At 37.9% G+C, this 27,347-nt stretch overlaps 1 long non-coding RNA gene across 1 annotated transcript in view; it reads right to left on the bottom strand.

Moving 5' to 3' along the window:
- LOC144194621 (uncharacterized) overlaps positions 1-27,347 on the bottom strand; it is a 98,488-nt gene that overhangs the window by 5,641 nt on the left and 65,500 nt on the right. Inside the window, exons 8-11 of the long non-coding RNA XR_013325934.1 lie at positions 13,912-14,041; positions 4,901-4,986; positions 4,668-4,779; positions 3,328-4,212 (exon numbers count right to left, since the gene is read on the bottom strand). This is a non-coding gene — a long non-coding RNA (uncharacterized LOC144194621). The remainder of the gene's footprint in view (positions 1-3,327; positions 4,213-4,667; positions 4,780-4,900; positions 4,987-13,911; positions 14,042-27,347) is intronic.

Here is a 27,347-nt window from a genome sequence, read left to right as displayed (position 1 = left end):
AAAAAGCCTTACTATACTATGTCGTTTTTTTACGAAAAAAGCCTTACTATACTATGTCGTTTTTGAAGAAAAAAGCCTTACTATACTATGTCATTTTTTAATAAAAAAAAAGCCTTACTATACTATGTCGTTTTTTAATAAAAAAAAAGCCTTACTATACTATGTCGTTTTTGAAGAAAAAAGCCTTACTATACTATGTCGTTTTTTAATTAAAAAAAAGCCTTACTATACTATGTCGTTTTTGAAGAAAAAAGCCTTACTATACTATGTCGTTTTTTAATAAAAAAAAAGCCTTACTATACTATGTCGTTTTTTTTACGAAAAAAGCCTTACTATACTATGTCGTTTTTTAATAAAAAAAAAGCCTTACTATACTATGTCGTTTTTTAAGAAAAAAGCCTTACTATACTATGTCGTTTTTTTACGAAAAAAGCCTTACTATACTATGTCATTTTTTATCGAAAAAAGCCTTACTATATTATGTCTTTTTTTAATAAAAAAAAAGCCTTACTATACTATGTCGTTTTTTAATAAAAAAAAGCCTTACTATACTATGTCGTTTTTGAAGAAAAAAGCCTTACTATACTATGTCGTTTTTTAATAAAAAAAGCCTTACTATACTATGTCGTTTTTGAAGAAAAAAGCCTTACTATACTATGTCGTTTTTTAATTAAAAAAAAGCCTTACTATACTATGTCGTTTTTGAAGAAAAAAGCCTTACTATACTATGTCGTTTTTTAATTAAAAAAAAGCCTTACTATACTATGTCGTTTTTGAAGAAAAAAGCCTTACTATACTATGTCGTTTTTTTACGAAAAAAAGCCTTACTATACAACGTCATTTTTTATCGAAAAAAGCCTTACTATATTATGTCTTTTTTTAATAAAAAAAAGCCTTACTATACTATGTCGTTTTTTAATAAAAAAAGCCTTACTATACTATGTCGTTTTTGAAGAAAAAAGCCTTACTATACTATGTCGTTTTTTTACGAAAAAAGCCTTACTATATTATGTCGTTTTTTAATTAAAAAAAGCCTTACTATACTATGTCGTTTTTGAAGAAAAAAGCCTTACTATACTATGTCGTTTTTTAATTAAAAAAGCCTTACTATACTATGTCGTTTTTGAAGAAAAAAGCCTTACTATACTATGTCGTTTTTTTACGAAAAAAGCCTTACTATACTATGTAGTTTTTACGAAAAAAAGCCTTACTATATTATGTCTTTTTTTTAATAAAAAAAGCCTTACTATACTATGTCGTTTTTGAAGGAAAAAGCCTTACTATACTATGTCGTTTTTTAATAAAAAAAGCCTTACTATACTATGTCGTTTTTGAAGAAAAAAGCCTTACTATACTATGTTGTTTTTTAATAAAGAAAAAGCCTTACTATACTATGTCGTTTTTGAAGAAAAAAGCCTTACTATACTATGTCGTTTTTTAATTTAAAAAAAGCCTTACTATACTATGTCGTTTTTTTACGAAAAAAGCCTTACTATACTATGTCGTTTTTTTACGAAAAAAAAGCCTTACTATACAACGTCATTTTTTATCGAAAAAAGCCTTACTATATTATGTCTTTTTTTAATAAAAAAAAGCCTTACTATACTATGTCGTTTTTGAAGAAAAAATTCTTACTATATTATGTCGTTTTTTAATAAAAAAGCCTTACTATACTATGTCGTTTTTGAAGAAAAAAGCCTTACTATACTATGTCATTTTTTAATAAAAAAAGCCTTACTATACTATGTCGTTTTTGAAGACAAAAAGCCCTATTATAATGTCGTTTTTTACAAAAAAAAGCTTTAATATACTATGTCGTCTCTTAAGAAAAAAAGAGCATTACATACTATGGTCTTTTTTTATGAAAAAAAGCCTTACATACTATGGTCTTTTTTTTAATGAAAAAAAAGCCTTATTTTCAATGTTACGTGTACTCTACCACCCCAAAACACATCCCTCTGTCTAGTCTAGATGCCAACATGTGGTTTTAAACTAAAACATAGGCACCGTTCTATTGGTTTTGTGTACAGTAAAAAAGCCTTAGTTTACATCGTCATTTTTAACATGAAAAAAGCCTTACTATATTATGTCGCTTTTTAATAAAAAAAAGCCTTACTATACTATGTCGTTTTTGAAGAAAAAAGCCTTACTATACTTTGTCATTTTTTACGAAAAAAGCCTTACTATACTATGTCGTTTTTACGAAAAAAAAGCCTTATTATATTATGTCTTTTTTTAATTAAAAAAGCCTTACTATACTATGTCAGTTTCTAAAGAAAAAAAGCCTTATTATATTATGTCGTTTTTTACAAAAAAAGCTTTAATATACTATGTCGTCTCTTAAGAAAAAAAGCCTTACTTACTATGGTCTTTTTTATGAAAAAAAAGCCTTACATACTATGGTCTTTTTTAATGAAAAAAAAAACCCTTACATACTATGGTTATTTTTTATGAAAAAAAGCCTTACTATACATGGTCATTATTTTCATGAATAAATCCTTACTATACATGGTCTTTTTTATGAAAAAAAGCCTTATTATGCATAGTCATTTTTTAATTAAAATAAAGCCTTACTATATGTGGTCTTTTTTAATGAAAAAAGCCCAAAGAACTATGTCGCTTTTAATTTAAAAAAGGCTTACTACACTATGTCGCTTTTATATATAAAAAGCCTTTCTATAATATGTCGTTTATTACGAAAAAAAGCCTTACTATACTATTTCGTTCTTTACGAAAAAAAGCCTTACTACACTATGTTTTTTTTTTTTTTTTAAAAGGCCTTACGATACTGTCATTTTTTTACGTAAAAAGCCTTACTATACTATGTTGATTTTTTAAAGAAAGGCCTTACTATACTATGTCGTTTTTTTTAAATAAAAGCCTTACTATACTATGTAACTTTTTACAAAAAATGCCTTAATATACCATGTAATTTTTTACAAACAATGCCTTACTATACTATGTCGTTTTTACGAAAAAAGCCTTACTATATTATGTTTTTTTTAATTAAAAATAAGCCTTACTACAGTGTCATTTTTTACGCAAAAAGCCTTACTATACTATGTTGATTTTTTGAAGGCCTTACCATACTATGTAATTTTTACAAAAAAATGCCTTACTATACTATGTCGTTTTGTACGAAGAAAATCCTTACTATACATAGTATTTTTTGAATGAAAAAAGCCTTTCTATACATGGTCATTCTTTTATGAAGTTGTCAATTCGCGATTTTAAAATGCGAAAATCGAGAGATTACTGTATACATGTTAATGGTTTTTTTTACTATGCATGGTGATTTTTTTTTAATCAAATAATGGTCTTACTTACCACTCGGTGGGGCTACGATTGTGAGTGCGGATGGACATCTTTCCCTTTGCGTGCATTACGGCTGACTGGCGACCAGTCTCGGGTTTCGTCTGTCTGTTTTCAACAGGTACTCCGGTTTCCTCCCACATTCCAATGGTATGCAACGCAGGCTGATTGGACACTCCACCTCAAGACAGTGTACAAAAATATTCAAACAAATCAACAAGAGCTGGCTCTAGAAGTGACTGTGTAGTTCCCTTTATAAAGAATCCATTCAGCCAAAGCACCTTCTACCTGGAACCAATTATTATACTTGAACTACCGTCCATGAACCTCTTAGCCAATCATCTTAAAGCCTGGCTGTTATAGGAATAAATTGTTGTGTGTTAATATGTCATTATTTACCTTCAATCTCAACAAGGGACTAAAAATGGAAATTAGCCCTCGGCTATAATCTTCCATATTTACATACATCTGTTCTTTAACAAAAATATGAATAGTTTCATTAATATATGAGCTTTTCCTTATTAAATAAACACAAGTCAAACTTTTTCGCCGATAAACTTTCCAATCCGACATTTACTGGAACAAGGAAGTGCGAAATAATACGCCAATGTCAAAGCAAGAATGGACAAGTATTGCGGCATCCTATCGTGTTTTCTTTTCCCGCTCCATTGTCTCCTCTTTAACCAACACTTGCGTACAGTGAGCTATTGCGCTTAGTTTTCCTTCCCTGTGGACGCCATGGTTACTAACAGCTCATCCACCATTGCTTAGGGGTCTTATTTTGTTCTCCAAGAAATACTTTCTACTGTCAAACTCCAACATCCCATGTCGATTGCAGGCCGACAGGCATGGAACTCTCCGAGCTGCCCTTCGAGCTGCCTGCCTTCGCTCCGCCAAATTCTAGTGGATGGAGTGGAAGAACAAAGGCAAACTTGTTAAGCTTTAGACATTTTTATTATTCTAGTATTTGGCTGCGATCCTCGTGTTCATTAAGATATTGCCTGCGTTGGCTTGTCAGATTTTGTGGCTGCGGGAGTTTTAGCAACGATGCTTGTTGTTTTGAGAAACTCAAACCAAAGCCTAACTTTCGGGATTAAAAAAAAAAACATTAAATGTTGATGTTAATTATGCATGCGCACAAAGAATCGAAACACCGATGAGATTAAGGAAAGAAAACAAACCATAAATAACCAGACAACTAACACAAATTTAGTTGCATCGTACTAATCGAAACTTAAAAAACTAATTTGCATTCAAGTCGTACGTCTAATAATAATAATAATAATAATAATAATAATCAGACATAGGCATTGTCGTCATCATTGACTTGACAAAAAGCCTAGTAGTCATCATACCCTCAGCAGCGTATGACGAAATTGTTTAGTGCTTCTCCACAGGTCCGCCATCCCAGGCAAGACCCCTTAACTAACATATTTAGACTTGTTAGCACTCCGCCACGATGTAAATCTAAGGAGGTAAAAAGACAGAGCTCTGTTTCAGATATTTATACTTTCATTATAAATTTTTTTGTACATCTTATTATTAACTACCTATTTCTGTTTTATTTAAAATACTTTTTGTCTCCTACCTTCAAAATGATGAAAGCTTCTCAGACACGGGCACTTTGTCATTATTCTTCCCAATTCATGATGAGTCTTCTGCTTACGATAGCACCTGTAAACACAATTGTGATTCAAACATTGGAGGAAAAACTTTCTGAGGTGAGAGTTTACTCACAAATCCATAGGGCATGCTCAATGTTTTTTTTAAAACAACCAAATTCCCCAATCAGCCCAACCTTGTTCTCTTTTTTTTTTTGTGTGCCCTTTATTACACGGTTGGAACAAAAGCTTTAATGGCTATATTTGCCAAACAGGCCTCTAACTAGATATCAAATCAGAACGGAATGCAAATTTGGTCTGCTAATTCGGACGGAGCCTCGGCGGTGTCCAAATCCCTCTTAAGCTTCTTGTTGAACACGTCTGCCAGCTTTGTGTACACAATTGGCTCCTCAAATATTCACACTGCATCATTAACGTCGGCCCCCCTCTCGCGCTGCTCAATTCCAGCAGAATAAACAGGATCACACGTGCAAAAGTTCTTCTGTACCGCGGATAATTAGCGCACGGCATAAGTCTGAGCAATGATGTGGCGGGGGTGAAATTAAAACTTTGCAAAGCGCGGCTAAATGAAGGGATGGCAATGCCTAGGGGAGAAGGAAGGCGCTTATCAAATAAAGCTCGAAAAAATGTGCAGTGAATGAAATGAGCCAATCATTTTTCAGTAAGATGGGAGCCCTGCTGAGAATAAATAAGCAATCGTCACGTCATGCAGGGAGAACAAATGAGCGTGCTACACAATTAGGCAGGGTCACATTCTGCCAGTGTTGGGAGCGCCGGATGGGCTAATGAGCTGTCCTAGTGTCTGGGTGATGAATGTGCAATGGAAGGCCACACACACACACACACACACACATACACACACACACACATACACACACACACACACACACTCACACACATACACACACAAACACACACACACACACACACGCACACAAACACAAACACACACACACACACACACACACACACACACACACACACACACACACACACACACACACACACACACACACACACACATACACACACGCAAAACAATGCAAAAGAGCATTGATAATGTTAAACGTGCTGTTTTATATAGCATGCTTGTGATAAACCACAAACCGATCTTTGGCTTTTTGGCCATGAAATTGGAAGAACTCGAATTTTGGCAGAAAAAAATGAAAATTTGCCTATTCACGTGTTCTTTTGCATTAAAAAGTAAGAAATAAACAAAAGAAATAAAACATTTTGATTTTTTTCATATATTTCACATCGTGTTAAATTAACCCGTAAGTGATAACCAACCATTTTTTTGTTTAATAAACAAAAATGAGTCTATAAACCAAACACAATTTATGTCCTGTTTCTTGTTGAAACATACATAAACTGAAAGAAAAAAAAATGTTGTAGCCCCTTTTCCATTTCCCTTTATCTGAAAGTAGAACAACAACCAAAAGTACCTAGATAACTTTGGAATCAGCTATTTTGGTGCTATTTCTGTTTTTATTTGCTTGAAAAAAGTGCTTTTGTCCTGTTTTCTTGCCCATCTTGTTTTGTCTTCTCCCCAATGGCAAACATCCCGTGTTGTCTACTCTGCGATCACAATTTACTTCCGTCATTGTTGTGCAAATGCTAAACTATGACCCTGTATAATGACTTGGACATTAAATTTTCTCTTGCCAAGTGTGTCCTCACGCCAGCTCGTCGGAGAAAATATAGAAGAACCCAGAGTAGTTGGTGCAGAAAAAGAGGGCCTGTCAGATGACTTAGCATCTGGGTCACAATCTCCGCAGTTCAGACACGCGTTGGGCAGGTGCAGTGGCCAAATAGACAAAAACAAGAAAAAAAAGAAGAGGAGCGGGCTTTTAGAGACGACTCCTAGTTATTAACTATTCAATCACAAAAAGGAGAGTCAAAGGCGTGAAAGGTTGCGGGCCAAAGCTCTTTTGCTTCAGTGCATTAAGAGCCACGACCAGCAGCACTCTGGCAGCCGGAGAGATTGGCTCCCATGGAAGATGACTGCTTCCCCTTTAATAATAGCAATCTGCTGTGAAAATCTAATCCCAAGTACCATTTCAGTGAATCTCGCAAACGTCTGCTCAGAAAAGCGTGCAACATGAATATTACATTGTCTGCTATACAAATAAACAACAGCGCTCCTGCCTCGCCATCAATCACGGACTGCAGTCAAGGTAAGCGATGTGGAAGAGTAAACTGCTAATGAATACCGCAGAGTGAGAGATGCACATTTTAATATGCCATCATGGGTACACATCGTATTACCGGCTGGAATTAAAAGACACTTCTTCAAGGGGGAGCGGCTAATCTACTTTTGCTCGCCGGCGTGAATGCGAACGAGCCGGAAAGGTCGTCGAACGTGACCCTTTCGCAATGTTGATCACCTGTGTGACACCACAATGCACAAACAAGCGGCCAAGCGTGAACGCCAGCCCTTAGCGTGAGTAATAGCTCCGTGGTTGCCATTAAAGTCAGATATGGATGCTACCCTTTAAGCCCCCTACTCTCCTCTTCGCTGGCCTAATTCCCTCGTCCTCGGCGGTGGATGAGAAGGATCAGAAATCCATCCATATGCATGGCTAAATATCCGAGGAGGGGCTGTCAGGTCTCAGTCTGGCCCGCTTCTCGGAAAGTAGCGCTAATGACACATAATGGAGGCGAAGGGTCAAGCTCAGAGGCGCAGTGCTTTGAGAGGGACCCCCCCACCCCCACCAGCCAGCATTCACAATGGGCCTTCCTGCACCAAACTAACAATCACAAGTGAATACAAAGCAACATGGCAAAGGTTTGGATCTTGAGTTTGCTTTTTCATGATGGTTTCGGTGAACAACCTTTATTCAATCATAAGCATATACAACATATGATATAGAAAAATTGACTATTCTGACAGATTTTGAACATTACATGAGTAAATTGTAAGATTGCCCAATGAGAACTGGTTTTTCATCCTTAATTTTTAACATTTCAGAATTACCAGCGTTTCAGTGTATGCTCATAAACCAAAACTTACCAAGTCAACTTTCAATATTTCTAATCTTTAGAGTGCACTAAACCAACAATTTGCACTTTTTGTTCTCAGGTTCTAACACACAGGCATTTATTTGGTTCCAAGAAATGTTGGGTCCTCATTTAGTTAAGCCAACTCCCTGCCTGATTGAAAAGTAGTGCTTTGCTACAGTCTTGAGTCTTCTAACGATAATCATATTTAATCCAAAACGTTTAAGGCATAAACTAACCTGTACACATAAGAGAATTTGCATCAGCCATCACTGGGAAGACATACAATGTGGTTAACTTTGCACAAGGGGAAACTGCAATAGGTGCCACACTGGTTTCACGGTGAAAAACAACTGGACTTGGATGAGTTGGGAAGAGCTAACAGTGAAACAATAAAGGAGAAAGCACCAACACGATCGTATTAATGTGTTGGTCGGCCACCAATGAAAACGGCAGTCTCATAACTGCAGTCTTTCACGCATCCTTTGTGGCGATGAAATATTTCACCTAAAGGTTATATTTATCTTATCGCGCTCATAGAGGAGCCGTAATCTTCATCCCTGTCACTAAAGCGGCATCCCAAAATAACCCCCAGTCACTTATGTGTGAATGCACTGTCTTTAGATGACATTCACAGCTATAATTCTGCTCTCCTTACCGCCTTGGTATGATGTAGTGAATTATAGATGTGATTAAAATCTGCTCAGTGTGTTAGTGGCCACCCCATTGTGTCACTGGTTTCTCCGGCTTTAGCGCCTCAGACAATTTCTGCTTGTCAGGCCGTGTGTGTGTGTGAGTGCCAGTGTGTGCATGACCGCCATCACAATGACCTTTCCAAAAGCCCGGGGAGCACGCGATGCAGAGGAGAGGCAATAAAAGTAATGAAAGAAGCAAAGGCAATTAAAGTGGTGTGTGTGAGGGGAGCGTGGCAGAGATGAGCCTAACTGGAGGCGACTCTGCAATGCACTACAGCAGCATATCCCCCATAATCCCTCTGTGATCGCACAGCCACCCCGGTGTGCTCCCAGTCTGATCATCCTCTTGCAGCATTCGCCGCCTTAATCCCAGCGAAAGGACAGACGTCTACAGATGCCGCGTTCAGACACTCGGTCCTCGAGAGAACTGTCGCTACACGATGATATGAGAAGTCTGTGAATGAGGAAAACGACTAAATGAGTGAGAAATGACATTCACACGCAAACACAGTCATGTAAACGCACGTGATGGAGAACATCAATCCCACTAGTGACGTTCGGTATGTTGAAAAATGTAAAAATGGATCAAATGCAGTATATTTTATAAGAAGCCTTCAGAGATATGATTTGAAATTAACATACCCACACTAAAGTTTTGAAGTGTGCATATTTAACCAGTGAGAGTTCAAGAATCACTTAACACAATGGCTCCCATAGACACTAACAGACTTGCTTATAAAATGCACCGATTCTAAATTGATCACACACTAACTTTGGCAGGTGACCACTTATGACACTAAAAATAAGGAAACATACAATCTTTCTACCTTTCTAATGACTTAAATTGCCCATTTTTCAAAAGACTGACTTGCCAATTTCAGCTTTTAATGTACCCAGCTGAGATTACCTGTGAACCAAGACTGCTTTTAACTGCACGTGAACAACTTCTCCATTTAAAATAAAGAAAATCTCAAAATTCAATTTTCCAACTACTAAAATGATGTTTCTTTACCAATAAATAACAATCCACAGTATTTGGCTTCACAAAAGCAGTCATCTTAGCACATTTTAACGATGTGATAGTCTTAATGTGAGTCAAATGTGAGCATTCATTAAACAACAGGTCACTACTTTCTTAAAATAATTGCATACATACATTTATATAAAGCCATTACAAAAGTATTAAACGATTGTGAGTCGTTACGGTCGTTTGTCTCTCTGGCTGACTGGAGACCAGTCTAGGGTGTAGTCTGCCTTTCGCCCCATGTCAGCTGGGTTAGGCTCCAGCACCCCCACAACCCGTTTCGAGGATGCGCGATATGGAAGATGAATGGGAAAAAAAGATAGGTATGTGAGAGGATTTTAGTCATGTTTTACCATGAAATATGTACAATCCTTTACAATAATAATAATAATTTTAAAAAAACTGGCAGAAGCATTTAAAGAATGACATGCGCAAACCATTGTTACAATTTACTTTCCAGATCGCCAAGGTCGAATCAGACATCCCAGATGTCACTTATTGATTTCCCAAACACCTATAAAACACCACTTGGTGACAGTATTGCTCAAGAAAAACAACTTGCTATTCCCATTAAATGTGTCCTTCGTGCATTTTCTATTACTAGTGAACAGTTCTTCGTTGATCTTAGTATCCTTTTGTGATTTGTCTATTGTTTAGGATGGCAAGACTTTGAATCATGAATGGCTTAATTCCCAGAAAAGGTCCTACTATTTGTACTCTGGCTGCAAGACAGAAGAATGAACAAAATAAATGAGCAAACACACACACAGACACAAAAAGCAACTTTCTAGTAAATGACTATGTCCTCTTGGCCTTGTACAGCCTTTCCTCACGGCAAGTGAGTATCATCAATGCCCTCTACTGTAGTAGCCGCACAAGTAACAGCAATTATTTCTAAAAGCAACCATTCAAACAGCTGTGAAAAAAATGTAAGACACATAATCCTCCTCCTACTTTTTTTTCTTCCCTGGCTGCGATGAGGGTTTCAGGCTATGTTTTGTTACAGTGCTTAGTGACCACAAAGGGACAGCATTTAACCCTTCATAGGGCAATCCTTTACATTGGCCGCCATTGTCGGCACTAGACGTCCAACCCATTTTGACTGTGAGCGAACCATCGATGCTAGCCTCACTCAGTCAAAATGGAATGGACGCCGAGCAATGTTCCCTCTAAGCTGCGCACTACTTTCGTCTTCTCTGCGCAGCAGCAATCATATGGCGCGCAGTAAATACAATCCAAACTTTTTTTTTTACCCCTTTCCCCATGATGGCGCCGTTTACGCGGCATCCAGTGGCAGTAGCTCTGTCCACTCTTATGTTTTTCGTGTTTTACAGCATGTTTTATATGAAAAATTAGAGGGAACATCGACATGCACCTGCTTATGGCAAGTGTGCCCATAGCGAGCGATGATAATGTCGCTCACAATGGTACTCAGTGCGCTCAGGGAGGTTGTCTTTCTGCCCAGACCAACGAAAAATTAGAGGGAACATTGACGCCGAGCGTCATCAACGACACTGAAACATGAGCATTCATAGCTACTGCCCCAAGTTCAAGTGAATGTATAGCCTTTATGAGGCAACTTGTTTTGAATTACCAAACCAGATCACAGCCATTGAAAAAAAGAGCCAGCCATATATCCTTTTCAAAGTTCATGAACGCTATAATCACCAAAACTCACAATTTTTTAAATACTGTGATGAATCTCGAATTCAAATGACGATAACATCGCTTATTCTATCAGAGAGCATGAAATACCAATGGAGGACCAGAAGAGAGGCTGTCTGAAGTTGGAAAAGGCCCTTGGCATTAAAAAAATACAAAGAAAGTGTAAAGCCAAGTGTGTTTGACAAAAGAATCTAATTACGACTGTGGCGTGTGATCAGTCAAGAGGGTGAAATCTGAAGGTTGGAAGATATTGTACAGTCTTGAAAATGACCAGAATTCATTGTGAAGAATTCCAGCTTCAATTTTCTAGCAACCTCTAAATGTATCAATCAAACTCCCCCAATCCAAAAGTGCAAAAAAAAAAAGATTTGTTATCAAGACATTTGATTCTTTCCTCATTTATTCAACAGTCACGTTTCAGCTGCGATAGAGATTTAAAACACATAGGTGGGCAGATGAGAGATACAGCCCTTAATACGCGTGAAAAAAAATCAAATAAGGATTAAGGAGATTAATTTCCGATGGTAATTGAGAAAGTAACTTTTGCCATCAGATCGATCAAACTTTCTAAAAAGATGTCAAGAGTAGTGTGATTTAATTTTCCAGCAGATGAATGGATGGTAAATTGCTGTGCTTCCAACTTGGGTCCCTTTGGTTGCCATTTAATCATAGATCACCACATTTCACCACTTTTGAAGATATGACTCATTTTGCTTGTTTCCTCTGGGGTTAAAACATAATTACTAGTTTTGAAGCATAAATTCACACTGAAACTAATTCAATTTGTGAGTATGGCTGCAGGGTGACACTTGGTGGTGTGTAAATGGTGAAGCCTTGCTCAAGTATGCGGAAAAATACTCGTTTAGTGCTAAAAACATGACGGTTGTGTTTTCACTTCATTTACACTCAACAACAGGATCTTGCTATTTAAAATGTAAGTGTAATTAATAGCAGCAAAAAGCAGAAGCATTGTATTCATTCATTCAAGTGCCATTGGGGTGCTGGAGCCTATCCTGGGTACCATATGGGTACCAGGTAGGGGACACCCTGAATCAGTGGCTAGCCAATCGCAGGGCACAATTAGCCAGAGAACCATACCTAGGGGCAATTCAGTGTGATATGGGAGGAAATTGGAGTGCCCGGAGAAAACCCACGCAAACCTAGGGAGAACATTCAAACTACATAGAAACCGCCTGGTTCTCAAAGATAAAATGAATGAATGAATATCTTAATTTTGGAATTTTACACTGAAAATAGAAGTTTGGAAATGTGCACATTTTTTTGGTGTACAAAAAAAAAGGTCATGCGGGTGAATGATTTGGAATGATGATTCGAAATTTCAATCACATGAGAAATGTGAAAGTAGTTGAATGTCCCGAAATCTGAGTGAGTAAGATCAAATAAAGTTTTGGCTTGCAGTAATTAGCATTCACGTTGTTTTCTCAAATTTGCAGTACACTTGAGTTACCCTTTGATTTGAGTGTGACCTTTTTAAGGTAATAGCATTCTCAAAAACTATAGGTGCAATCATTCAAATGTTTAGCTTCAAATGGGGGCCATAATGTAGTGCATTGAAGAGGAAAAGATTTGAACCCTGATAAGATTCAAGGCGATAAAAGTGGCGCCGGCATGTTTACAGAGCAGTACACCGAGACACTTGTTTGGATCAATATATTGATGCTTTGTAATAGGCTCTAAATGACTCAGCTTACAGACTGCTGTGTGGCAAACCTTCATGCTGCTCTCAAATCCTTTTCCAGAAAAAAAAATCAGCTACTACACTACCTACTGGAAAACAACAACAACAACAACAACAACAAAGCAGAATATAACCTACTCATCGACTACCACAGACGTTCAACTATCGTATGTTTCCCTATTGTACATTTTGGCACAATGCTGGAGTGTAGTTTGTATTATTTTCCCTTTTTTAAACAATATGGATTGAAAATGTCGATTCTAGCATTCCAAAAATCACTCCTCAATATCTTTAACGTCCACTTAATTTGAAACATTGCCATAACCAGTGGGAGGTCATACGTTACTACGTGAATAAAGCTGTTTGACTGACTGGAGTTGCTGCGAGGAAGGGATACTCCTCCATTGACAAATGAGGGGGTGCAACAGCTAATCGATAGCTCATGAATTCACTGTGAACACCCCTCACCAAACTAATCAATATTTCGGGCAATTACAATCCCCTATCTGCATGGCTTTAAGGGCCCTCAAACACCTAATTTAGTCCTTAGCCTATCTCTTAATTACCAAATCCTCCCTAATGTCTATTGGCAGATAGCAGGTGCATTGGTCATCCATAGGCCCCCAGTGGATGAATGAACACGAGACCTTAACATGCTCCCATACCACTTTGGCCGCTTAGTTAAATACTGGATCTGGTATTGGAAATCATTGACCTATTGATCACCTGGGCTATACACTTTGATTTACATTTTCTACATTATTACACATCAGAATGATTAAATTCTGTTTTTTTCTTTCAATTTTTAAAGAAATATTTTCTTGTGTGTTGCACATTACAAAAGGTGTTGCAGTGCATTTTAGGTGCCTTTTTGAAAAGCAAAATTATACTTGCAGGTAAGCTTTCTGCCAAGCGGAAATTTTTTGGGACTTCTCTGATGTTTCACCATCTCTCACGGCTGCTTCAGAGGCAAATGCTTCCCAGCTGCTGACAGTGGCATGCTTACATCAAGCTGACATGTGTGCTGAAATGGAAAAAAAACAAATTTCTGTCAGAAAGAAATAAACATGATAAAGGGGAAAAGAATCGACATTGAAATATAGTATGTCTTGTGACCTGTCAAATATTAGGCATACTTTGTACATAGTTTTAAATTGCCTAAATAGTTCATTTATTCATTTTACCATCCGCTTTTCCTCACTAGGGTCGTGGGGGATGCTTTCGTAAAAAAATAATAATATAAGAATCACAATTCGCAATGATCTTTTTGGATTGAATCCAGGTGGCATGAAAAAAGTGACCTTGAAAAGTTTAATAAACTGAAAGACAGCTCTCAACAGTCCATAAGTCTTTTGAAAAATGAGCTCCCCCAATGAAAACCTCCATCTTATACAATCAAAAACTCAATGACCCGACGGAAACACACTTCAATACGTTATGAAGTCACATTTCTAAGAAAACACCAGAATGAAATTAAGAAGATAACCAAACATACAGTAGTTCACATGGTCGGAATTGGCATGTATGTACATTATGTGGTAGGAACTAGGTCAATGAGGCCTACAAAAGTGCTTCACCACATGGAGACCAGATTTAGGGTTCCCGCTGATTCTTCTTTGTGCTGAGATGTAATCATATATAATGTCTGCTTCTTTATGCTTTACACTCTGTTAAATGTCTTTCGAGGCAATTTTGTACAGCAAAAGAGGTTGGAAACCACCCTTCTATAATGGTTTACATGATATATAGTGAACGGCGGGACTTCAGTCGCATAAAAAAAACTGACTGGCTTCTTTCTCTGTATCCATATACACACCTTTGTAGTAATTCTAGTTATTTTATAGCTCAGAGTTTAGTGAAAACATATGAATAAGTCTTTGACAGAATAAGTGCAAAATATATCGCAAACACAATATGGAGAGGGTATGAAAAAGGATTATTCTTCAAAATCCAGAAGGAAGGACTACCTTACCATCTCACACACACACACACACCTAAACCCACACAGAGTTTGTTTCCTGTCACATGGGTGAAAAAATGGCCCGAGGGGGGAAGTGCGGATGGGCTCATGCAGCCTCATTGAAGGGCGGAGCGGGCACCTGCCTCCCAGCACCCTCCAGCTATCTCCCCACCTGCTGCATACCACTCACCCAGATTGCCTGCCCTTAATTTGGTTTTGTACCGACATTGACATCCTGTACCAGGCAGAGGAGAAAAATGTGGAGGACTGGGAAAGAACAGTCTTGATGACAGGTGCCAGCTCCAATGAGCGCAAGCGTTGCTCTGACTTGTTAACTATTCAATTAAGCCACACATCACGTTGAGTGTGTGCCAGCACCTAATTACCTGTGAGACCTCGCTTGTGAATAGCGTGTGCGTGGATGACAGCTTTCACAGCAGGTTACTGTTTAAAGTAAGGAAAGCTTTTACATCAACATAGAATATATCAGACTAGTTGTGTGTGTGTGTGTGTGTGTGTGTGTGTGCTTTCACCAGTCTTCTACAGCCATTTCCATCTCCCAGCACCAATAAACACTTCATGAACAGAAGCTGCCTTATTGCGCTCCATAAAATATGAGTGTGGGCATAAGGTGAAAATAAAAACAGCACCATTTAGGCATGTTTGAAAATGACTCCCGACATGTGGCCTCTTCATCTTACGCCATTAAAATAACGACGTGGCGGCGAAAGCTCAGCTTCAGCAGTACTACTGTTGACACCCATCAAGATAAATCTATATTTCATGGCCACTTACAGATGTATAAATAGCCAAATGAGGTCCACTAAACATCTTTAAAAAGGCACTAAAAGGTTGCCGGAAGATGGCGAGTGTCACCAGCCTGCCGCGCCGGTAATCAATCTGGACCCGGAGGAGGAGAGTTGCATGGCGTGGCTATGAGGCGAGGAGCAAGCGCCACCACGGGCAGCCAGTAAATCACACGTGCAGGGCACGCCCGCCCCACTGACACACAACCACTTCAGGTGACACCATGCCTGATGGATTGCCACAGTTCACTCCATTAAGGCAAATGGGCACTGACATAACAAACTATTTGTCACTGCTGTGGGCATGGACTTAGCATGCCAGAGGCTTGGATGATGGGCAGTCGCATGAGTGCAAAGGAATATTAAGGACAGGGGCATTTGCAACCATATCGTCATATGATGGTGATATGATTTATTAAAGGAGATGGAGAGAAAATTCTTACGTTGGATACATTGTACAATAGGGGTCACCAACTCCGATCCTCCAGGATACATTTTTGTACACGTACAGTCTGAATCAAATAATCAGGATTCTTATCAGGCTTGTGGATAACTTACTGGGAAGTTGATTATTTGATTCAGTTGGAGGACATAGGGGAAAAAGACTGGAGAGGTGGCCTTAAGGATAGCAGTTGGTGACCCCTACCGTACACTACTGCTTGGGTTCAAAACAAACCGTGATTATTATCCGAATAAGTTGGAGGAAAAAAAGTCTACACACTTTTGTTCGAGCAAATTCTCCTCTTAACATTATTAAAACAGATGCACACTCACCTTACCCCTTCACACTCTCATCTAGCCTATCTTTCCTATGGTTCAGTTATTAGTTAACATGGTGTCTTCTGTTAAGGATAGCACCTCTACTTATATTAGGTAGCATGCGTATTTATTGTACTTCCATTTGTCCTGTCCTTTTTTCGGTCCCGCTAAAACCGTTTTCTGTCCACCGCGTTCTCTGAATAAACAACACAATATAAACAACCATAATGGGAGCCCTGCCATGACAGCCCGTTATAACTTTTCAGCTAATAAAAAGACTGATTGGAATCAGAGTCTTTTTATTGGCTGAAATTATTCCATGTCTGAGCAGCGCAAAAGGACAAGCTCAGAAAAAAATACATTTAAAGGATTATTATTTATTTAATAGTCTATACAACCCTCTTCAATCATATGTTATACAAACTCTTGTCTCGTAGATATTTATGTACTTAACATAGAGAGGACCAGAGGTCAGAAAGCAGAGAGGGACAAAGCTGTGTAAATATACAGTTAATAAATACCATGAAAAATAAGATTCTGTATTGTTAGTCTCCTGGTATGACCACAGAAAAGAAAAGAAAGACATGAAAGCAGTCTTTGTCTGAGCCAAAATGTGCGTGATAGTCTTTATGGAGCGGCAATCCACACTTCAAGTTAAAGCCACAAAGATATCTCCACCATTTTAATACATCACAACACGTAAGCATTTTGTCTTTAGTGGCTCACCATCAATGTCCTTTTTGTTTGAAAGTATGCAATAAAATCACATCTATATAAATATAGTGTGCCGAAGAATCTTTCAGATGCAAAGGCACGCAACAACCACAAAAACCATCTACAGTAACCTGCCACTTGAGAAAAACATCAATTCCTCCATTTTCTCGCTTTGAATCGAGTTGTTGAAGCCCTTAGTTAGACCAAAAATTTCTCCTGAATGTATCTCAACTTTACAAAAGGATTCCCTAATGGCACTCATACTGGCCTCTGCTGCTTTTATTTTGGACCATTCCTTTCTCCAATTTCCCTGCTGCAAAGAAGCTAAGACTGCCAATCAATGAAAATCAGCACCAGGCCTTTTTTATGATGAGCAACCATATCACAAAGGGTTGATTGGACATGCATGATTGAAAAACTAGTTCAATATGTACACAATAGTGTATGTTTCAATGACAAAGATAACCTCTCAACGCACTCTATCTGTACTTCTCAAATCTCCATCAAGCTCATGTAGAAAGAAGTGTTTGGTCCAATAAGCTAAAATTCTCCCAAGCCTCACTTTCTGATAGTGTAGCATATCATTAAACAGAATAAAACCAAACATTTCAGAATCGTAATAGATGTCAATAACTATGCACTCATTGACTACCATTGACGATTAAAAAACAACCAGACTAAAAACTAAAGTTGCATCACCGGTCGTGGTTGAAGTTAGCGGCCCTCCGACCACCAGTCTTAAAATATTTATACAAGTGCGAAGACGGGAATAGTGGGAAGGAATGAGGTAAACGCCATGCAGTGTATCTCCATCTTTGTAACTGAAATGTTAAATCATGTGTAGGCAAAAACCATGTGATGGTGAGAGCTTTGGTTCTGGAATCTGACCAAAGTGTCTTAGACCACAAAACAAAAAAAGAGCTATAAAGAGAGCAAAACACCCATTATATCGTATATAGTATATAAAGTATGATGTTCACCTAGTGAAGTGATCAGAGGTGTTTATGAGTGTGTTTCAGAATTCTGCTTGTGCTTGTATTGGGGAAAAATTTAAAGCATTTTAGTTATTGAGAGCCAGCCCAAATTGCAGCTCCCTTTCAACAAAGCACCAAAGGCACTTTAATGTCATCAAGTGGGGTGTACATTAGATTATTAGACTCCAGAGTACAATATTACTGACTGGACAATATTGTTTTTTCCTCTGGCTGATGATTCGTTATAAAAATAAGGGATGTTTTACCAGATGTCTCCTGAGGGGGGAAGAAAAATCACATCAGACCTGGAAAATCAAAGTAAAACAAACACTGCATCCGTTTATTTATTTTTTCTTCATTCCAGAGTAGAGAAGTTAAATGGATTCACTTTCATTCAATTGGTAAAGTCGTTAAGTGTTCTGGCTAATTGCACAACATAAAGTGAGCAAAATGGGATGATGACTTCATTAGTGACTTAAAATGGCAAACTCGAGCTTTAGTGAGTACTTGATTAGCACTAACAAACAGATTGTACTACAAATTAAAAAAAACCCACAGAAGAATGTGTACGGTAATTCAGTTTAATTACCATTGATTTGAATCCAATAAACAAGTTAAATGTTTTAGGACCCATGTGTTTATGTACTAATAAAAAACAAGGCAAGAAAAGGAAAAGCTCACTATCGCAATAATTAAAAACAAAAGCAAAAATAAAATAAAGCAAAACAATGAATGCAGGATTTCACTTCGACTTACACGACAACAAGATGGTGTTAAGGTATATTGGAATGGGTAAATATTATCAAAGATGTGCTAGTTGAGCTTTTTGTTTAAAAAAAAAAGACTCAATCAATTTTCAGACCTTTTGTTATTTTTTGAAGACACATTTTTTAAGCAGAAATACAGGAAGAAGTCTCCACAGAACTTAATTTATGCTATTTGAGTACATGTTCTGGTTTGTGGGATTAATTTTCAACCCCTCTATAATACCCATGGTGGTATTATTAGCATTACATTTCCATGTATCAAGAGCAACTATGGAACCATTTCATCAAGCTCATTGTCAAATACCAAATTTCTCATTTTGTTTGTAATATCACTTTCATACAGGGCTGTGATGGCTGGGCTATATGTGAATTGTTATTCCAAAGATAAATTGTGTCATCAATCAAAATTAATAAGGGTTAACAACGAAGCAAGCACACAGTCATGCATGCATGCTTACATAGGGACATGTCGTCAAGGTCAGCGGTAAGAGATGGGGGGAGCAGGTGGAGGAGGGGTGACCAGTATCTTATTTTCTACTGGCTAAACCCCCTATCCCAACAAACCCACCCACCCCCCATAAAACCTAGTTTAATCTCTCATCTTGTGCCGCTTAAAGTCTGTAGCATCACTGTTAAGTGTACATTTCTACAAACACATGATCCATAAAAAAAAGTCCTCCGAAACTTGTCACTCTACCTCTATAAATAATTTTAACCGCCGCTCTGATTACAAATTGTCACCGCCGCCTCGCCCTTCAAACTGCCACGCTCGACAATTAATTGTGAAAAATAAGGACGGCGCATGTCGGGGAGGGGGGAGCTGAATTCAAATAAGGTAGAGGAATCAATGCATTTGAATCAATCTCAACTAATTAAAAACAACGGCAATGTATTGTAAAACGATGAAGATTAGAATAAATGTACTATGCCGAGAAACCTGATGTAATTAAACAATGTAAATTGCATTGTTTATTGACACCTTGAAAGAGGACAATATGACACCCTTGATCAGCTGTCATGACACCAACAACAACACAATTCATTATACAGTGACAAGTAATAATAACCGACTAAATAACAACTAGAGTGCAGTTGCAAAACATAGAGGAAACCTTTTTGCCCTTGACAACATGCATCGTATTTCACATGCCATACTATTGTTAAACAAAGCAGTAAAACTGCTATAATCATTAAAAATAAAGACGGCTGCCAATAAAAAGTGTGTATATATATGCAAATATAACAATACAAGTCTCTAGTCAGACATGTTATTTAAGGCTGGGGTGTAGAAAAAAATAAACATTTATTACTTCTTAGGGTCACTTTTAAGAGATTCATAATACTAGGTTCCCTCAATATAGGGTAGAAAATATATGCCTTTGCAGTTATATGATGGATTCTGTTGATTACAAACTACGTTTTTTTTTTGGATTTTATGAAAGGATAAGAAAACTGACCTTGTCCCTCTCATTCTATATTATTGTAATAGCACTTTCTGTGAGATAAAGCAAGATGTCTGTTTGTGGATGGGGAGGTTGCCAGTTGCATGTAGCAGATGACTGATAACCAACTGCCTATTCATGAGCAGATATATATGCCCTTGCCTCTGGAGAAATAGGCAGGCACTTCTTAGAAGCCATCATCTTGGATTTCAACTGTCTCCTAGCTTTTGTTTAATCCTACCAGCCATAATTCACAATGCGCTTGTCCGGTCTCATCTATTAGTTTTGTTGTAATAATTGAAAATCCACAAATAACTGATGTGCAGAAAAGCAACAACAGATTTGTTGTTAATTACCAATAGATGCAGCAACATGACAACATTATGAAATAAAAACTCTATATTCATAGATATTAAAACAATCTAACCTAAAGAAGATCCTTTCTTTACTTGAACATAAAAGTTGTCACCAAATAATCCCTGCAAATAAATACTTAATGAGACGTCGCTTTGGCTTTAGCACGAAAGGGTAGATAGTCCCCCCCCCCCCCCAAAAAAAAAAAAAATCTGTGAACTCACAAATACGGAAGAAAACGGTTGTAATATGTCCATACATTGTTCATTTTTTTCTGAGCTACAGAAAAATAGAAGAATACTGAAATAGTTTCACAAAATCAGTCTAGTTTACGAGTGAGGATGATCTATTTCTATTGGTGCACTGTGATTGGCTAGCGAACAGTTCTTGTGTTATTCGCTTGGTCCCTTGGTATTGAAAATCGATAGACATAATTCTTAACGTTCAGGAACGGCAGATCTTTTGGGACGAGTGAATGCTTCTAGCCCCTCCCAGTTAAAATGGATCAGACGCCTTGCAACGTCAATGGCAGCCAAGGTCTTCAATGTGTGCTCTATACAGGGTTAACATTATTGGTTAAAACGTTTTCAACCATTTTCTGGTTCCTTATGAAGGTTGGCAATAAGAATAGGAGAATATTTGAGCGTGACCACTGAGCTATTGTCTCATGTTGACTCTTCCCATCTTCTGCAAGCCAACATCGAGGGAGTTTAAGTAAACACTACATAAAGCAATTACTAAAAAGTCTACACCCCACCTCGCGCAGGTTTTTGTCTCGGGCATGATAGAGTGGGGCCAAGCGCCCTTCAGCAAAAAAAAATGAATTTTCCAATTTCAAATTTCAGTTAGTCCTTCCATGAATAAATCAACACATGAATAATTGAAACGCGCGACATAAATAAATAACATCACAAACATTTTGGCTGGTACTCATAAGTATTCTGTAGATAACCCCAGCTGCATATTAACGGCAAAAACAGCCCATGTAGCACTTTGGGATGCATCGTTCACCTTTTAGTTCTAAACCAAATGAAACATATTTCTCTCAAGAAAAGTAAAAAAAATTCAGCGATGATGTTTCAGGACGATGCAATTTGGGACCTGCAAGGGCACCGGGGAAAGAAAATGAGTGGCCAATCAACATGGAAGGGGAAAAAATAAACTGGCAAAGGCCAGAAGCTATTAATATGATTTCGACAGCGCTCTAAAGGAAAAATATGCTTTTTTCTGGGAATTTTAGATGGAACGGCAGCAAAATACATTTAGATTAGATGGCGGAGAACGATGGGAAAAGTAGTTTTAAATTGCACGTACTGTTACTATAGTGATAATGGGTGTCGCAACTGGATTAGAAATGTAATGAATACACTTTGTTTTAGCTTGTGCAACATGGCTAGGACAACACGAGGATTTAAAACAATTTCACACTAATATGAAGATAATACGACCTCATCAAAGAACGATCTCATTACCACTTGTGATAATGAAGAAAGGATTGCCTGCATAATGTGCTCATCTCCCAACTGAGAAGGAGGTGATGGAGGTGACGTTCTTACTGAATGAGGAGTTAAACACTGATTACGAATGGAATGATATTAGCATAAAGAAGAGTGCGTCAACAAATAGAGGAAGGAGTTGGCCTTTGTCCCCTGTTGGGCTCTTTTTTCAAACAAAGCTCATTAAGAAACACTGGTACCATGACTTCCGAGCACAAAATGTTAATTAAAAACAAAAGCTAGTATACATTTTAACGCCTTGCTTATGAATGTCACTGAGCGAAAAAAAAACTAATTTCCTCTGTGGTTCGGCTGATTGCGGTCTGATACGGTGTTGAAGTTAATTAGAGTCCTTTCATGTGATGTGATTGGGGTGGCTGCCATCAGCTCCGATTTCTCGCCACCACCAGGGCAATCACTCTGTCTACTCATAATTACAGCAGAATAGTTTGAAGATCTCGTCACAATTCACAAGTCACCCCGGTCTAATTTCAGGTCATCAACATTCCTAGCCATTCCAAAGCTTAGAAAACGAGTTTTTCCATCTTCCGATTGCTGTCTTCACCAAGCATTTTCAGACCACAACTGGAGAACTGATTCATCTGGCTATAGTGGAGGTCAGTTTTGGTAAGATTGACAATTATGAATCCGGTTTGTTTTTATGTCAAATTGATCAAACCTCTTGAGCAGAACTTCAAAGTCAGGACGCGGAGAACAAAAGCTTATTCAAACCAGGAAAATCCATAGATCGCTTTCTTTGTTTAACATCGTGGAATAATTGAACACAACGGTCTGGGCGGAGTAACAGCGCAAATTGTGGAGCTACAGTTAGCAGCACTGATGCTCACATTGATGTGGTTCATCCAACTACAAGCGTTTGCGGGATATTTGGCGATTCAGAGAAGGCTTCTCAATGTTGAAACCCAACTCATGTTAGCCGACACACTACGAAAAAAGGTGCCCCCCCCCCACACTTTTTAGGTTTGAACCAGACCAAACAAGGCAGGTTTGAATCCACCTTAATAGTTTAATCTGTATACACTTCAGAATATCCAAAGATTTCAACCAAAGATTGAAGAAAAACAACCATAAGTCACTGAATTTCCTGGACTATAATGACATTTTGTTTCCATTGTTTGCTGTCATTATGCAACAGAATGTTTTTTTGCCCCCTTGGGAAAAGAAAATCACAATCAACAATAAGTACATCAATTTTGCCACCACTTTGTTGATAGAACCCATTGACAAAACACTTGCAGTCATCACATTTCCCGAACTCAATTGGTGGGTAACACTGGAAGACCGTTTGGAGTGATCACCATTCCACCTTCCAAACCACACAGCGGTAAATGAAGTAAATCTCGAGTTAAAAATGTTGCTGCTGCTGCTGCTGCTAAAGTATGACCTTCAATCATTTATGTATTGTAATACGCGAGAGCCTCAGAGACTTCATTAAAATAACACGTCTGTCAGAGCTCTGATAAGTATTTGCAAAACCGACACCCAACGAAAAGGTGGCATCACTTATATGAAGTGACAAACTCGCACAGTGGCAGGATCAGCCCATAAAAGTCCGCCGCGGATAAAATGAGCGAGTGTTCGTTGGCGCGATAATATACTATGGTGTGCACCTCCGTGGACCCTTCAATTAATCAACCTGTCCGCACTTTGTTTTGAGAGTAATCTCAACCAACCACCCCAGAGGCACTCAGCAATAAGTGCTGTGCTTTGAAGGCCGTTGGTTTACCGCGTGCGTTGTAAAAACACCAACTCAAACGCCGTACTCGCCTTGCACAAATGTGAAGCTGCGTCGAACTTGGCAATCCTCTGCAGAACACAAAATATTTCAATGTGAGCCTTTTGCAGCCACAAACATAGTCCAAAAAGGCTCTCTGCCAATAATTCAACAATTTGGAAATTATGCTTTAGATGGAACAAATTCAGTGATGTTCACATGTAATGGGGAAGCTGACAGCACCTGTATTTGATGTCTGATTGGTGCATGTAGTATATCTAACCGATGTACTCTTTGGTAAGAAACAAAATTATCATCGTTGTACCAGTCCTTTAACATTTTTACTATCAACTCACTGACTGCAGATGGCGATAATGCATTCAAACTGGTAGGAATGGCTGTAAATGCATCCTCATTAACAGCACTCAATTACTGCCAGTCTAGTTCCAGACCAAATTCCACACAGGAGGACCAACCTGGGATCAAACCCAGGACCCCAGATCTGTGGGACCCATGGGCTAACCACTCTCCCGCCGTGTCGGCCGTGGTTATGTTTATTTATTCACAAACGTAATATAGTAATGATGTGGCACAGCACTGAAAACAACTAAAACGACTCCACTGGACATTCAACATTGTAACGAATAGTTGCAACTTCGACAAGATGTGTTCAGATTTTTCAATCTGTCCATGACTATTGATTAAAACTTTCGCTTATAACCAAAAACATGACTGCTTTCCAAGGATATCAATCAAAGATGTTGAGCTAGACAGGGTCAAAGGTTTTTTTGTTTTTCTTGCCAGCACTCTAATGACCACATTTCCAATTCCACGGGCTCCAGCTGGCCAAGAGTAATGGTCATTAGATATTTCGGTCTTTCACTGACATTTCGGAAACCACTGTGTTAAGAAATTATACCGAGGTGACTGCAGGCTTGAATGGGCAATAGAGAACACAATTTGCTTTTGCGAAGGAAATTAAATTTCAAGCTGGAATGACTGTGTGAAGCAGCCCTTAGAAAGTGACTGCTATTAAAATGGATGACCTCCCACCTCTTACAACCATGAAGGATTACTGGGCAACTTTCTCTAAATATTTGACAAACATTTTCCAATATAACATTCATTCTTTAAGGCCATAGAGGAGGAATGTTTTCTCGTGCACTGGCTTTGAAAAGAGCTTATGACCTCCATCCTGAAAGCACAAAAATATGTGACTGCTCCTCTTAGAGTAGGAACTTAATTTTCATTTAAAATGAGAGGTTAGTGAGTCAGAACATAAAGAATATATATATATATATATATATATATATATATATATATATATATATATATATATATATATATATATATATATATATATATATATATATATATATATATATATATATATATATATATATATATATATATATATATATATATATATATATATATATATATATATATATATATATATATATATATATATATATATATATATATATACACATACAAAATTATAGAGATTATTTAGGTTTGCTAAAGAAATTATATGAAGCTATCTTTTCACAGTGGTATAGTTAGTATTTACAGTCAGCATTGTAAAGATAGCTAAATCAGAATGCAACCAAAATGTCTTTCTTGCATCGATTCCACTTTCTCGATTAACTGTCATTTTTGTGACCTCTAAAAACAACAGCAGAGGTATGTAGGGGATTGAAGCCCTCTCTCTTTTTTTCAAAGGTGTAAGCACACTTTCTTTTGCATAATGCATATCGCACCTCTGAGCTGATCCATTAGCAGGTTACTACCAGAAAGCCCAAGCAATAAGTTGACGAGATACAGCACACAGTGATGGCACACCGAAACACACATTCAGGCACATACTCACTAGGTGGGCTTGTTCCTGTGGGGCAAACTTATGTGTTGCTGCATTTAAAACCACTTTTCCCGTGTCGTGACCTTACATTGCCTCTGGAGAAATACAAAGTGTGCGAGATTAAGCGAAAGAGAAATCAAGCTGAAGATGAACATGGGGGGAAAAGGTAGTTTGGGCAAACCCAAGTAGGAGCTTCTAGTAGCACATCCAATTCTGCTCTGCAGTGCAGACACTGATTTATAATTTTAATATCTCTAATTTCCACAGCTGTGGCTATTTTCCAAATGTCATTTTCCAATTTGTGTCAAACCTTGCGACCATTTTTCCTAATACAGCTTATGACAAGCTTGGTGGCTAGGCAGATATGCAATTCAGATGGAGCATTTTACAGGCGCAATAGCGGACACACCGGGGTGTTTGCATGTTTGTCTTGATCAGTGTCAGCTCCCAATGTTTTTTTTGGCCAATGACTGAGCCAAATATGTGCCTTCAGGGAACACCACCATAATTCCATTTTGAAAGAAATAGTAATCTTGATTCTAATACAAGTCATATAATTACATATTAGTTTTGTTATTTTATGGCAGTTAAAGCTCCTTTAAAAAAATAAAATGCATTTTGTCTATAGCAAACAGAGCAGATGTCATAATGGCGAATCCCTAAGAAAACAATGTTTCTCACAACTGAAATGCTAATGAGCTTGAGGAGTTTCTAGTCTGAACTTTGTCACCTAGTTTAATGATCTGCAGTCCTTCACCTTCAGTCCTTTACAGATCATTTTCACAACAACACACAGCACACTGCAAGTCTAAACATCCTTTCAACCAACGTGTATATTGAGTATTTGACTAGATGCAATAGATGTAACAAGTACTGATTATGCGATCATAGAGTCGTCATGGCCACTGAGCTAGATACTGGATCAGAGATGCCAACATCTGGCACCAAGATCCCTGAAGTGGAGTGGAGGGAAATGGGTGAAAATAACGAGAACAAGTTGCTGGAAATGAAATTTCAATTCATCCAGTCCCTTTTCTACGCGGGTGCAAGAGGGCTTGTCGTTGAAAGCGGGAGATCAATAGAGTTTAGACAGCAGGGCAGATTTTCTAAGCGCCAGATCAATAGGAAGGAGAGAGGAAAAAAGACCCTGGCTTTTCTTTGCCTGTTGTAGTAAATACAGACAAATCAGTGGCCTGAGGCTAAATGGATTGATCAGCTGTTTCCGAGTCCTGTGTTGTAAATAAAGATCCATTCTGAAGTCTGTAACTGAAGCCCATGGGTGAGCGGGTGACTATTTGGAGCAGTTTTGCAAGCTGTCTAAGACAACACCACTATGCAACCTCTTCGGCTTTGTGACCGAGTCTCTACTCATAGTAGCCTCCTGAAATTTTCAATATGACTTATTCAAAAATGTTCGCTTGCATTTAAAAGAAAATCTAATCCCATTTTCTGGTTGATACAC

This window comes from Stigmatopora nigra, chromosome 3 (genome assembly GCF_051989575.1).
Source record: "Stigmatopora nigra isolate UIUO_SnigA chromosome 3, RoL_Snig_1.1, whole genome shotgun sequence".
Classification (NCBI taxonomy): Eukaryota; Metazoa; Chordata; class Actinopteri; order Syngnathiformes; family Syngnathidae; genus Stigmatopora; species Stigmatopora nigra.
This window is presented reverse-complemented; position numbering and strand designations above follow the sequence as displayed.